The 12917-nt window shown below is 33.0% G+C and overlaps 1 protein-coding gene across 9 annotated transcripts in view; it reads right to left on the bottom strand.

The window, feature by feature from the left end:
- Nucleotides 1-12917, bottom strand: part of LRBA (LPS responsive beige-like anchor protein) — a 635991-nt gene that overhangs the window by 482517 nt on the left and 140557 nt on the right. The window lies entirely within an intron of this gene.

The following is a 12917-nucleotide window of genomic DNA, read 5'->3' as shown; positions in this document are numbered from 1 at the left end:
ATGAAGAGATTAATATTAGCTTTTTATCCATATATTAAACTGTTTATAAAAATTTAGATTTTTTTAAAACATTAAGCACTGTTTAGCAACTTTGTTTATAAGCAAATGTATTTTTTTCTTTGTATGTTATTTTCCTATGAAAATACCAGCTAAATATGACAGGCTAACTTTTAATTTTTAGGTTAGCAACCTTTTCCACAGTTGATAAATAAGATATATCTTTAAAAACAGCTGAATCTTCCCATATGCAGTATCAATGAGCATAGATCAAAATGATTACCACCACCTTCATGAGACCTTTTATAGATTCTGATGCAATACCTTGAAACAACATCATAGGGTAACACATACAACGTAAAATCAGATTATAAATATTTATTTATCTATTTTATGCAAAGCACCTTGTTTATAAATCTAAATAGTCTGGATCAAACCCAAATGTTGCTCTAATAGAGCATGACTGGAGAAGATCAAGTAAAAGGCTATGCTATCCCAAGAAAACTACCTAAGAGAATTAATTATGAAAACAACATTATAAGTTAAATAGCAAAAAGAAACAATCCCATAAGAAAAATAAGTGATATGAACAATAAGAAGTATATAGTCATGCATGCAATGAACTTAAAAAAAACTTTTTGCCAGGCGTGGTGGCTCACGCCTATAATCCTAGCACTTTGGGAGGCCGAGGCGGGCGGATTGCTCAAGGTCAGGAGTTCAAAACCAGCCTGAGCGAGACCCCATCTCTACCAAAAATAGAAATAAATTAATTGACCAACTAAAAATATATATACAAAAAATTAGCCGGGCATGGTGGTGCATGCCTGTAGTCCCAGCTACTCGGGAGGCTGAGGCAGTAGGATCGCTGAGTCCCGGAGATTGAGGTTGCTGTGAGCCAGGCTGACGCCATGGCACTCACTCTAGCCTGGGCAACAAAGTGAGACTCTGTCTCAAAAAAAAAAAAAAAAAACTTTTTGAATAGGTATATTCAATGATGCAAATATAAAACAGTATATAGTGTAAAGTCTCCCGACTACCACTCATCTTCACCTGCAAAAGTGCTGCCAACAATCAGGCAACCAGTTATTAATTTCTTTTGTATTCTTCCAAGGTTTTTTTTTAAATATACACACAAATGTAAATTATATTCCCACTTATTTTATTCATATATACCCACTATACACCCCATTCTTCACTTTTTTTACTTAATATATCTTGGTGAAATATTTCAGTATAAATTGCAGATCCTTTATAATGAATAAGTTCAAACATCTTTTTATATATCAAATGTACTTTTTACTTAGTTTTCTATGGGTTGTTTAGTCGTGTCCTTTGAACATTTTTCTACTGTATTGCCTTTTCCTATCAATTTCTAAGAGCACTTTGTATATTAAGAAAGTTATCTTTATTTGGTTCTAAATAGTTTTTCCAAATATGTCATTTGCCAAAAATTATGGTACTGCATTTGTTTTCTGGCCACAAAGTTCAATGGTTTTGTTTGTTTGTTTGTTTGTTTGTTTGTTTGTTTGTTTGTTTGTTTGTAGTTGACAAAGTCCAGAATACCATTACCCCAAAATAAAGTGCTTTAGCATATTAAATATTTTAAGCTAGAGAATTTGAGAAATGGCAAGTGCAGGAAGGACTTTCTGACCTTCCCTGCCCTTCTCCCCAGAAGTAGGTTATAAGATCCTCCTGTGAGAGGTGCCCTCCCTATACCTGTAGAAAAGAAATAACCTTACTTTTGAAGACGGGACAGCTAGAGGAATCAGAATGAACAGGACTTGCTAAGATTGCCACAGTTTACTACTCTTGAGCTCATACCCCTTTGTCCTATTACATTTTTCCATGACTTCCCACTCTTCATCTAACCTAGTATAAAAATACTAGTATAAAAATGTCTTTAGGTCTTCATTTCCCCTATGAAGACTCCCCTGTCACTTAAAAGTTACATCAAATAATTTGGTTTGTTTTGTCTTATTAATCTTTTTTCAGTCTAATTTACAGGGGCCCAGCCAATGAACCTAAGATGGATAGAAGGAAAATATTTCTTCCTCCCCTATAACATCAAAATTACAGCTTTTGCTCTGAAGTTCATCTTTTTTTTAGTAAGCAACCAGAGTAAATACAAAAACAGACTTTCTTCTTTTATAAGATGATTTTTGAGCAACATTTCCTTATTAATACAAAGTGAGGATATAATTTAAATAGAACCTTCTAACCACTTATTTTCTTAATCTCTATAGATATCATACTACACATGTAAGCATTCTAAAACTTATTTAAAAGAAATTTATTGAAAAAAAAATATTCTGTCCTCCAACTTCCTTAAAGTACCAGAATTTATAAGTAGTCAATAATTGTTCCCCAGTTTTACAATGTGCTTAAAAATAAGCATAAGGTAAGCTAAAATAAATAATAACAAAAAAACTAAAAATAAACTAAGTTAAGCTCATTTGGGTAGGCAATTCTGGATATTTTTCTTTAAATATTTATAGCAATAGGTGAGATATACTGAATTCTTACTGTATTCTGTTTTAGGCATCAAGCAGTAATGACACATTTAATAGCAAGTCTAAAAGATTGGTAGTACTATCCCCATTTTAGAGATAAAGATAGGAAGAACAATAACATAAAAGAATTATCAGTAAATAACTTACTAATCTTTTCTTTGTTTAAAAAACAATTCATCTTGATTATTTTAATTTCTTAAGACCAGTCTAGACAAATGGTCTCACACAAATCTAGAATATATTTTGGAGAGTCATTTAGCAATGTCTACTAAAACTTTTTAAAATGTGTTCAGACTCCTTCTGGAAATTTCACTTATAGAAATTTATCCTACAAAATAAGAGTTGTGTATATATAAGCAGGTTCATCACTGCTCAATGATAAAGAAGAGTTATAGTCTGGTATATATGCAATACATTAATATAAATCAACAGATTTTTCCAAATAAACTTTTAGAGAATGCCAGAATACAAAAAGTAAACTTGAATAATATACACAATCACTCCTTCCTAGAATCATAAATGGTCTTATATCATTCAAATGTTATATCAAAGCTAAAGCTTTTGCTCTTAACTTTATTTCCTCCCTAATATGATGTATTTTATATATGAAATATATAGCCATTAAAATTCATATATCAAATAAGATTATAAAATGGTATAAATATGACCATATTTTATAAAATAAAATATGTATATGTATATTTATGTACAGAAGACTGAAAGGTCTTATACCAAAATGTTAATATTAAGTTATACATAGGTGTTTCAATAACAGGTGATTTTTTTGGTTTTTATGTTTATGAGTATCTGCTGGGTTCCAGATTTCCTGCAATGAATACTTATGATTTTAAATTTTTAAAAAAAAATAATAAATGCTATTTGATTTAAAAATTTTAAAGCTAAGAATAATTTAAGCTGGGCATGGTGGCACACACCTGTAGTCCCAGGAGGATGAGGCAGGAGGATCACTAGAGCCCAGAAGTTTGAGGCTGCAGTAACCTATAATCACACCCGTGAATAGCTAGCCACTACACTCCAGTCTGGGCAACACAGCAATACCCCATCACTTTTAAAAATTAAAAAAAAAAAAAATACTTTAGCAGTTAAGTATAAAATGCTAACAATCCATGAAATAGAAAATTTTGTAAATTGTGAAATTTCTTAAAATAGGTGGCTTTTAATCTTATCATATAGCCACCATACAGACACACACACTCTTTAACATATGCCAGTTTATATCATGATTTTTAAAAATACTTTTTAAAAACTACCTAGAGAATTCTAAAAAAGCAATTGATTTCCACATGCTTTTTACCCAATCTAAATGGTACTTTCTTCTTAAAGTGACTGAAATTTATACTTTAAGATATTTCATCAGATTGTTAACAGTAAGTAAAATCTTCAGATATTTCAAAGAATCTGAGATAATTAAGTACTTTACCCAAATTCATCGTTTGGGGGAATTTATGTTATATTTTTAACTCAAGTATGATTAACTTATTTATTATTTTAAGTCATAAAGCCATTCTACCTTATGGCAATATGTTCTAGACAAAATACAGTAACTGAGGTTTTAATTTTATTTATTTAGAAACAGAATGCTTTTGGACAATTCTCATAATTCAGAATGGTTTAAATGCCTCAATTTAAATTTTAATTAAAGAGTAGAAGCATTTTAACATATAATAGAAAACAATATTGAATACTCAAAATAGTGTTCAATTTGAAGCCAAAAAAGGAAAAATGAAAACCTAGACAAAAAATAAGACAATGAAATTACAAAGGTTACTAGGTACACATTTGAAACCCTGAGACCAAAGTAACCAACATTATGCAGTTACACTATAAGAGCCTATTACTGCTTATAAAACCTAGTTCAGATGTTGGAGGAGATGCATACAGTGACAAACAGCTTCTCTGCTACAAAGGTGGCAGGAAATCTATCAAACTAGACAATAAAATTGCAATTGAGTTTCTTTGGCTTTTTATAGCAGCTGCATGTATCCTGATGTAACTCTACAAAAGCTATCCAATTCTGCAACATTAGTTCTTTACACACCAGTTCTTTATCAAGAACCATGTTATAAATTTGTGATACAAAAAAGGCTAAAGTAAGCACCACTTCATACTGTATGCAAGACAATATTTTAAAAGCTTTAGAATGAATATTTTTAGAGAAAGAAAATTTGGTTCCAATAATTCCAGCAGAAGTTTTAGATAGATGCCAGAAATTGTTTACCTACTTACTGAATGGCCTCAGTTCTATCATAAACTTTATTAACTAATGATTTGATGAGCCTTAAAGCATAAGTTGTCCACTTTATTTTAAAACTAGGTATCAGGATTTAAAATTCCAAAAAAAGAGAAAAGCAGTTTCAAATAAATTACTTTGTATAAACCTCATGAAAAAGAAAAGTCTTTTAATAAATGAAGAGAATTCACACAAAGAAATAAAAGACAAGTATGAAACACTAAAATGAAAGGAGAAAATTATAAGAACCAACTTATAACTTTAAATTTTTCTTTTCCCTCTCATAAAATTAAGTAATGCTTGTTATCTAGCTAGCTAGCTATTTATTTTAGAGACAAAATCTCACTCTGTTGCAAAGGCTGAAGTGCAGTGGCACGATCACAGCTCACTGAGGCCTGGAAGCCCTTGGGCTCAAGTGATCCTCCTGCCTTCAGGCTCTCAAGTAGCTGGGACTATAGGTGTGCACTGCCACACTCAACTAATTTCTTCATTTATTTAAAGAGATGGGGTCTTCCTATGTTGTATCATTAAGTGATTTCATCGTTGTATGAACATCATAGAGTGTACTTACAAAAACCTAGATCATACAGCCTATTACACACCTAGATTACGTGGTATGGCCCATTTCTCCTAGGCTACAAACCTGTATAGCATGTTACTGTCCTGAGTACTGCAGGCAGTTGTAACACAATGGTAAGTATTTGTGTATCTAAACATAGAAAGGGTACAGTAAAAATACAGTATAAAAGATAAAAAATGAGTAATGTAGCATTTACCATGAATTAGGTATAGGCCAGATGTCCTCAAACTACAGACCACAGGCCACATACCGCCCACCTAGGACATTTATCAGGTCTGCCGGGTATGTTTGCCACCGCTGCCTGTCCTGTTTAGCAGCTGACTCGTCCTGGGCCCACAGTGAGCACTCTCCAATGGTCTGAGGGCCAGTGAACTGGCCCCCTGTTTTAAAAGTTTGAGGACACCTGGTATAGGCCATTTACCATGAATGGAGCTTGCAGGATTGAAAGTTGCTCTGCATGAGTCAGAGAGTGATTGCTGAGTGAATGTGTAGGTCTAGGACATTACTGTACACTACTACAGGTTTTATGAACCCTGTACACTTAGGCCACATTAAATTTATTTTTAAAATATTTTTCTTTCTTCAATAACAGGTTAACCTTAGCTTATTATAACTTTTCTACTTTATAAACTTTTGATCTTTTTTATCACTTTTTTACTCTTTTTTTTTTTTTGAGACAGAGTCTCACTCTGTTGCCCCGGCTAGAGTGCCATAGCGTCAGCCTAGCTCACAGCAACCTCAAACTCCTGGGCTCAAGCAATCCTGCTGCCTCAGCCTCCCAAGTAGCTGGAACTACAGGCATGCACCACCATGCCCAGCTAATTTTTCCTATATATATTTTTAGTTGGCCAATTAATTTCTTTCTATTTTTAGTAGAGACAGGGTCTCACTCTTGCTCAGGTTGGTCTCGAACTCCTGAGCTCAAAGGATCCACCCGCCTCAGCATCCCAGAGTGCTAGGATTACAGGTGTTAGCCACTGCGCCCAGCCAACTTTTTCACTCTTGTAACATTTAGCTTAAAACACAAACACATTATACAACTGTACAAAAATATTTTCTTTCTTTATATTCTGATTCTATAAACTTTTTTCTATTTTTAAAATTTTTCATTTACTTTTTTACCATTTAAACTTTTTTTGTGAAAACCTAAGACACAAACACACACATTAGCCTAGGCCTACACAGGGTCAAGATCATCCATATCACTGTCTTTCACATCCACATCTTGTCCCACTGAAAGGTCTTCAGGGGCAATAACATGCATGGAGCTGTCATCCCTATGACAACAATGCCTTCTTCTGGAATACTTCCTGAAAGATTTGCCTGAGGCTCTTTTACAGTTTACTATTGTTTGGTAAATAGAAAGAATATAACTCTATAATAACAATAAAATGTATAATATATACATTTATAAATATATAAACCAATAACATAGTCATTTAATATCATTATCAAGTATTATGTACTATACATAATTGTATGTGCTAGACTTTTATATGACTGGCAGCACAGTGGGTTTGTTTATAACAGCATCACCACAAACACATGAGTAATGTGTTGTGCTATGATGGTACCCACAGATACAACATTACTAGGTGACAAGAATTTTTCAGCTTTCCTATAATCCCTGGGACCACTGTCACATATGCAGTGCATTGTTGATCAAAATGTCATTATGCAGTGCATGACTGTAAATATACATATACACATACACAAAATTTAAAGACTACTTTGCGTTTGTTCTATATAGGTTGAATATAAAAAATACTGATTTCAGATACTACATAAGAACAGTTTATATTTCTTCTTTTAACATTCTCTGCACCATAACCTATGCTCTCAGAAAGACAAAAAGGATTCTCCTTTTTAATAAAAGAAATATGTTAAGGAGTCATAAACTAGGGTACATATTTATTTAGAATCCCCCATTTCTATGATGCTTTCTAAAGAGTACAGTATATTCTGTTGTAAGCATAGTATAAAGGTAGGGAGGGGGAAATTTTATGAAAATTCACACAAAAAAATTCCCTGTATACTCAGAAAAGTGTTCAAAGTTTAGAATGCTTAGAGCTTATTCTAAAATACAGCTTTCCTGGAACTTTCCCACACGGTAAAGATTCTGAGGTGAGGCTCATAAAACTGTAATAAAATACACAGCCCAGGCTATTCTGATGAGGTGATCCCCAAATTATACTAAGACTGATTGTGGCATAGGTGCTTTAATGGACAGCTACTGAGCTATTTCACTGACGAGAGAAGACTGAGGCACTGAGGCACACACAGAGTAGCATGGTGCCACATGACAATTGAACCAAACAGCTCTAAATAATGATGATATAGGTCTTCCTTCTCTTTCTTGAGAAAAATGTTTAATGTGCAACTGCCAAGTACTCAGCACTATGCATACTTATATGGGAGATATAAACAAATGTAAAATCTTTCATCTCAACTGATAAGAGCTTACAATTTAGCAGCCAAGATAAAACACAAGAGGAGAACCAACTTTTAACCAAAAATATGAGAGACATTACAGGATTATACATGATTAAATGTCAGTCCACATTTGGTACATTACACATTACTGCATTTCTTCATATAGGCCACACACCCCCAAGGAAACAAAATAATTTACCACACTTTTCCCTCAATGACACCATCTTGTGTCTTGGCTTATGCCAATTAGTCTACCACTGACTGCTGCCATCCTAATCTCTATATGGCCAAATCTTACTTATTCAAGGTTGTAGTCAATGACATCTGTTCCCTAAACTTCTCAGATACCTTCAGGTAGAAGTTGTCTCTCCTTTCACTATGTATATATCCCTCCTGCAGCCATACTGCTTCCAATTTTGTATTTTAGTTATTTTGTAAATATATTATCTCTCATATTAGACAGTAACTTCTTTCACAATAGGATCTGTTCCGATTCATCTAATCTTTCATAGTAACTAGAAAGTACTCAAACAGAAGATAGAAAGAACAAAAGGGAGGAGTAGAAAGGAATTTCAAAAGGAAGAAAGATAAAGATGGAAAGGGGAAGAAAAGAACTGGGCAACTGGAGTGAGACCTAGACACAGAATGACTGAGAATGACTGAAAGAGATCAACCAAGTGTCTGACCAACCAACAGATAGATGGGAGACAGAGCAAGCACAGACAAAACAGATGCAGATTCACTGAGAGAAGAACAGACAGAGAAAAAGAGAAATATGTTGAGGAAAGCAGAATGCAAAGGGAATAGAATGGGTGGAGAGGTGGAGAGAAAAGAGAAAGAGAAGGATGGAAGGAAGTAATGGTTAAGAAAGAAAAAGAAACAGGCAAGCAGAGGGAGTGAGTTAGCCAGGCAGTGATAAAGGACACAGACTACACCAGGTACCCAGAATCAGTATCAATAGCCAGGGTGCAAGGTGGAAGGGACTGATTGGTTAGTTGGAGGCTGAGGGAGGTGGGAGTGGACAGAGCGACTTAGACACCAAGACAAAATTAAGTGCTGTGAATGCATACAAACTGACATGATCTGAGAGCAAGAAAAACCATCGTATAGAGGTGATTTAGCTGTTAGGTCCTGAAAAATATAAAGGATCACAAGAATAAACAAAATAGAAGATTTAACAAAACATGATAGATTTGAAAAGAACTGGAACTATACAGAGTGGTGATTTCTGTCAAGTAAAGTAGTGGAAGACGAGGTAAGAAATACGTTTTTCAGGGGGAACAATAAAAAATGAGGTGGAAATTATTTCGTCAAAAATATATTTGCCTTTCTAAGAAGGTTAGAGCAAAGTGTTTATAGAGGAGAGCAAGATCGTATGTTATTTCTTAGCTTAATAAACCCATAAGAAAATAATACTTAGTACTAAAGACTACTAGAAATATCCAGACTAGGAGTAATCTGGGTGTGTAAAAAGAACTACAAATGATGAAGAAAAAGAAAAAATTCATAGAAAATTAAGGTGAAAGACAAAATCATGCAAAAATAGGATGTCTAACAGTATCAAGGGTTAAAGGATCAAATATTACTTAGGACTTAGAAATTCTACTCCCAGTTATATTTGCTAGAGCAGTGCTTTTTCAAATTGAGGCTAATTCAGCTGGTACATCATGGAATCAACTAATTGCGGGGCATTATCAGAATTTTTTAAATGAAAAAGAATAGAAAACATCAGAGTGTATGACTACACCTAAAGTTTAATGAGGGTAAATATTGTCTCATGGAACCACTGTTTCTGGGTTGTGTGTGTGTATGTGTGAACGTGTGAGTGCATATGTGTGTATACACACATACCCAATCACAATAATTTTCATACTGTGGATCAGTTATAAGAAGTTTGAAAATCACAGTTCTATTGAAACCTTTCTCTCTGAGCACCTGAGTTATTCACAGCAGTAAAAATGAATTAACTAAAAATACATACTTACAATAATAAAGAACTTGGAAACAAAAGGTTTGATGGAGAAAAAAATAAGTAAAAGAATAGTCCACACATCTTAATGTCATTCTTATAAAATTTTTAAGAGGCAAAATTAGATAATATATTGCTTAAGAATACATTTTTTAACTTTTTATAAAGAAGGGAATTATAAACACAAAATTCAAAATAGTGACTACATTTGGGGTAAGGAGGGATGGGATTAGATAGGAAGGACCAGATAGCATGTTCTTAAATTGGATAGCATAGTTAGAATTCTTGCTTTATAATATTTCATAGCACATATGTTAAGAAAATTATTTTAGATATAATTCTTCATTTTAAAACAATATGCCATATATATGTGCATATGTGTGGGTATGGATTCATACACCCATTTGTATATTTATATAAATATAAATTTTATATAAATAAAAAACTGCATTTGCCCTTTCTTTCTAGCTTAGATATTGATGGTTGAAAAAAAGTTTTTAAAATTGCCTGACCTTTGTAGCTAATAAGTCCTATAAATCAGGATTCAAACCCAGGACTATCCTATCTCCGAAGTCCATGGTCTTTCATTACTTACAATGGATTGATAACCAGATATAAATATTTAGTCATAAATGTTCAAAACCTCAAAGCACTTGAGATATTATTACCTAGCCCAACTCCTTTATTTTGTAGATAGGGAACTCAAAAAGACAAGGCTATTGGTCCTAAATACCCCATGACTTTCTAAGGCAGCAGTTCTTAAACTTTTTGGTCTCAGGACCAAATAATAATAATAAGAATGCTATTATTGCACATTTTTGCAAATCTCTTTAATGTCTGGCTTCATAAAAGACAGTTGCTTTGAAAGCAACTGTGTTTTCAATATGTGTTGTTTTCTTATATTTCCTTTTCAATATGTTGCATATATTGGTCTGGTTAAAGTACATGAAGAAAACCCACTCTCAATCCAGTCATGGATATAATAGATACATGGATACAAAGACTGGATACTTTCCAGACAGCCCTTGTAGATATGCAGTAGGAAAGGAGGACCTCATAGACTCATGATGGCCCCCTTCATGAGCTCCCAAGGTCTTCAGGCTACACTTTAACAACTATTACTCTAAAGGTTATATTCCTCTAGCCATCCTTCCTAAGGACTTGAAAAAACTAAAGTGAACTGACATACACTCATTAGAAAATCTGAAAAAAGTTCTTTAAACTTGGCACTTCCCTAACCTAGCATCTTCCCCAAATATCTGTGAAATCTACTTCAAATGTATACGAGGCCTAAATTTAACCCTATTTTTCTCATAATCTTTTGTAAAGGGAAAAATGGAATTAGCAGAAAATCAGTCCAGATTGCAGCAGCCCACCGCATTAGATAGCAGAATAGCTGAGCATCAGCACAAACTAAAGCAAGTTAGACATGGGGTGGTAAACAGTTCCTGTAAAGGTCCAAACAGTAAATATTTTAGGCTTTGGGGGCCATGTAGTTGCCAGAGCAAATACTCAACTTTATCCTTGTAGTGTGAAAATAGCCATATATAATATATAAATGAATAGGAGAGGCTATGTTTCTGTAAAATTTTATTTAGAGAAACAAATCAAGCCAGATTTGGCCCTTAGACCATGGTTAGCTAAACTATGCTTTAGACAAAACTGATAAGCCTCAAAATTATACTGACTAAAACAAAGCCATTTTATAAAATCAGATCTTTCTCTTAATTACCACTGGATTTTACTCAAACATATATTCATAGGGTGGTTCCTCAAACCTAAACTATCCTTATAAGCCCTTACAATAGAAGCACACATTTTGCTCACTGAGGAAAGAGAAGGCAGAATAAATAATTCTTAGCTACATTCAAATACCTTTAAAAAAGGGGACTATTCAAACACCTAAAAATATGTAATTAGGAAATAGCAATACATTCTTAGAGATTAGCAAAATATTCTAGAATAATCACTTTGATAGTCAATAAAACACTTAAATATGTACTAAATGTATCATTTTTGTTCTTTATTCCTTCTAGTCAGTTCACAATTACATAAGTAATTATATAATTATACAATATTCCTTCTGAATAAGGAAAAAGTTCTTAAACAAAATGCAAAAAGCATAGACCATAAATGAAACTAATAAATTTTGCTGCATTAATTATCCAAAATGTAAAATTTCCTGAGAAGGCACAAATATAAAACTCTAAAAATAAATAGATAAGCCAGAAGATATTCATAACCAATACAGCTAGCCAAGGATTAAGAAAAAGAATATACAAATACTTCCCATAAAACAAGAAAATGCAGATTAAGATTATGGTGATAAAACATTTAAAATTCATCAAATTGGCAAAGTTTTAAACTCCAGCCATACCAAGTGATTAGGTGATATGAAGCAATGAGTATTAAATACACTGCAGGTGAAAAGATAAACTGATACACTACTTTGGAAAAAAATTTGCACTACCTTGTAAAGTTCAAAATTTGCACCTTACAAGTCACCAATTCCACTTCTAGGCATATATACAGAGAAACTCTTAAATACACGTGAGACATGTACAAAAATGGTCATTAATTGATAAATGGATAAAGTAATATCATGGAATAGAATACAACTAAGAAAATGAACATAACTACATGGGTCAATGTAGATGAATTTCAAATAATAGTAACTAAAAACAGAAATCTGCAGAAAAATGCATTTAGTATGATAGCATTTATCTTAAGTTTAAACATAAAAAATATAATTCTTGATTGTTTAGAGTTATATATGTAGTAAAGGCACAGGGAAGACAGAAATGATAATACCAAATTAAGGTTAGTAGGGTAGAGGGTAGAGTGAAGAATGGTAGACAAAGCAATTGGGGATGGGAACCCAATTGCATAAACAATGATAGGTACATCATTTTTTATCCCTTTTTGTATGCCTAGAATATTTCATAAATAATAAACAAAAGCTATACATAAATAACTTATACTGGCTTAAGTTTAAAAAAAAGAAAAACAGACTAGTAGATTCTTCCAAACTCATTTTTTAACTGCCTGTAATATCAGCCAGTACTTTTCTGTTTACTTTACCACCTTACATTACTAAAACAACTTCTCATCTTTGAATATAGTGCGCCACCTTGTGTTCAAGAACTTCTAACTACTAAAAAATTCAGAGATCCATTT

The sequence above is a fragment of the Microcebus murinus genome, chromosome 15, assembly GCF_040939455.1.
Source record: "Microcebus murinus isolate Inina chromosome 15, M.murinus_Inina_mat1.0, whole genome shotgun sequence".
In the NCBI taxonomy this organism is placed as follows: domain Eukaryota; kingdom Metazoa; phylum Chordata; class Mammalia; order Primates; family Cheirogaleidae; genus Microcebus; species Microcebus murinus.
The sequence above is the reverse complement of the archived record's forward strand: the minus strand, read 5'-3'. Positions and strand labels throughout refer to the sequence as shown.